The sequence below is a fragment of the Tursiops truncatus genome, chromosome 19 (genome assembly GCF_011762595.2).
Source record: "Tursiops truncatus isolate mTurTru1 chromosome 19, mTurTru1.mat.Y, whole genome shotgun sequence".
Taxonomy (NCBI): Eukaryota; Metazoa; Chordata; class Mammalia; order Artiodactyla; family Delphinidae; genus Tursiops; species Tursiops truncatus.
The window spans coordinates 40,345,889-40,348,443 of NC_047052.1; the positions used below are offsets into that span (position 1 = coordinate 40,345,889).

Sequence of the window (2,555 nt, forward strand, 5' to 3'; positions counted from 1 at the left end):
TCTTCATCCCCACTGGGCTCCCTCTCCCAACAGTGTCAGTGGAGACTGTGGGGAGCCTGAACTTCACCTCTCTCTTGCCAGTAACAAAAACACCCCTCCCATTCTTGATGGAGTCAAAGCAGGCCTAGTGGAGAATCAAGACTTTCATCATCACCCAGCAAACAAGGCCACGTCATCACGGTATCAGTGGTGCCCACATGGGGAGCCAGTTTTCCTACCCACACCCAAAAGTAGTAAGGATCCTATTTCCTCCAAAGGCAACAGAGTGGGGAACTTGGAGGTAGACTATATCAGATAAAATAGACTTCAGAGCAAAGAAAATTATCAGAGACAGAGACATTATATCATAATAAAAATGTTGATTCACCAAGAAGATACATCAATCCTAAATGTGTGTGCACCAAACAGAACTGCAAAATATGTGAACTCAAAACTAATGGGCAGCATCCCCCCTCCCCTACTAGAGCAGTGGCAGAGAAAACCATCTAAAACAAAAGGTCTAAGTAAGATCCAGAATCTCCTAAGATAATGCAAATTCCCAGGTTTCAATAAAAAGTCATCATCATACCACAAAAAAGAAAGGTCTCAAACTGAATTTAAAAAGACAATCAGGGGCTTCCCTGGTGGCGCAGTGGTTGAGAGTCCGCCTGCCGATGCAGGGGACACGGGTTCGTGCCCCGGTCCGGGAAGATCCCACATGCCGCGGAGCATCTGGGCCCGTGAGCCATGGCTGCTGAGCCTGCGCCTCCAGAGCCTGTGCTCCGCAATGGGAGAGGCCACAACAGTGAGAAACCCGCGTACTGCAAAAAAAAAAAAAAAAAAAAAAGAAAAAAGACAATCAGATGCCAACAACAATATGAAAAAAATGTCAGAATTATCTGACAAAGATTTTAAAGCACTCATCACTTTTTAAATGCTTCCATGAGCAATTACAAGCCCATTTGAAATAAATGAGGGGAAGAAAGAATCTCAACAGAGAAACAGAAGATATAAAGAAGAACCAAAGGGCAATTTTAGAACTGAAAAATACAGTACCAAAAAAACAAACTCAGTAGTTGGGCTTAAGAGCAGAATGTAGAAGAAAGAGGAAATAATTAGTGCACTGGAAGAAAGGACAATAGGCATTACCCAATCTGAACAATAGAGAGAAAAATAGACTGAAAAACTAGTAGAGCCTCAGGGTCCTGTGGGATTATAACAAATGACCTAACATTCATTTCACCAGAGTCCTGGAAGGAGAGGAGAAAGAGGACAGGACTGAAAAGTATTCAAAGAATGACACGGCGACCTAAGACAGCAGGCCACATCAGCCGGGCATGGCAACATGGAGCTCAGCCTTGGCAGCACCTCTGCTCTGTGGAACCTGCCAGCTTCCTCTTCTCCACTGTGCCCAGTGAATGTTTGCCTTGCAGACTGAGGGGGGAGATCAAAGAGACCCAAATTCTCAAAGAAAAGTTTCCTCGAGCTACAGCTATCAAAGTCACTGACATTTCAGGAGACTGTAGGACAATGTATGAAATTCAAGTCAAATCAGAAGAATTTAAGAAGAGAACTGTCCAGCAGCACCAGATGGTAAATCAGACACTAAAAGAAAAGATCAAATGTATGCATGGATTGTGGATATTTACCTCTGTCCTCAGACACTGACCACGTCCTGGCTACATAGATATTGCTGCTGAAACCTTGGATGAATCTTATTGCCACCATTCTTTCCTAGGCATATGACAAAAAATTTATCTATTTTATTCATAGACATTTCCATATTGTAATTATAGAAGAATATGGTATCTATTTAGATGTTAATTAAAGGCGACAGACAATTAAAAAATTTTTTCATTACAAAAAAAAAAGTATTCAAAGAAAGAGTGGTTGAAAACTTCCCAGGTTTGACAAAAGACATAAACCTTCAGATTCTAGGAGCTAATTTTACCCAAAGAGTATAAATACAGAAAAAGCCATACAAGACACACCATAAATAAACTTCTGAAAGCGAAAGACAAAGACAAAATCTTGAAAGCAGCCAGAGAAAAATGATATGTTAATACTGGGGGAAAGCAATGAGAATAATAGTAGATTTCTCATCAGAAACTATGGAGGCCAGTGGAAGTGACACAATGTTCTTCAAGTGCTGAAAAAAAGGCTGCCTAACCCAAAATTTTATACCCAGCAAAAATGCCCTTCTTTAATTAAAGGGAAATCAAGACATTCTCCAGTGAAAATAAACTAAGAGAACTTGTCCCCAGCAGACCTACCCTAAAAGAAAGGCTTAAAAACTTCTGTAAAGAGAAAGGATGCTACTAAACAAAAAAAAACCTTGGAACATGAGGAAAGAAGAAAGAATACAATGAGCAAAAATGTGGATAAATACTATAAGTTTCCCTTCTCTTGAGTTTTCTAAACATGTTTGATTATCAAAGCAAAAATTACAATACCGTTTGATGTAGTTCTAAATGTATGTAGAGAAAATATTTTAAACAACAATATTATAAGTGGAGAAAATAAAGGTAGTTAAAGGGAGGTAATGTTTCTATACTTTATTCAAACTGGTGAAATGA

The 2,555-nt window shown here is 39.6% G+C and overlaps 1 pseudogene; it reads left to right on the forward strand.

The window, feature by feature from the left end:
- The first annotated feature begins 1,316 nt into the window (after positions 1-1,316).
- LOC101334436 (bolA-like protein 3 pseudogene) lies at positions 1,317-1,647 on the forward strand (annotated as a pseudogene).
- The last annotated feature ends 908 nt before the right edge of the window (positions 1,648-2,555 follow it).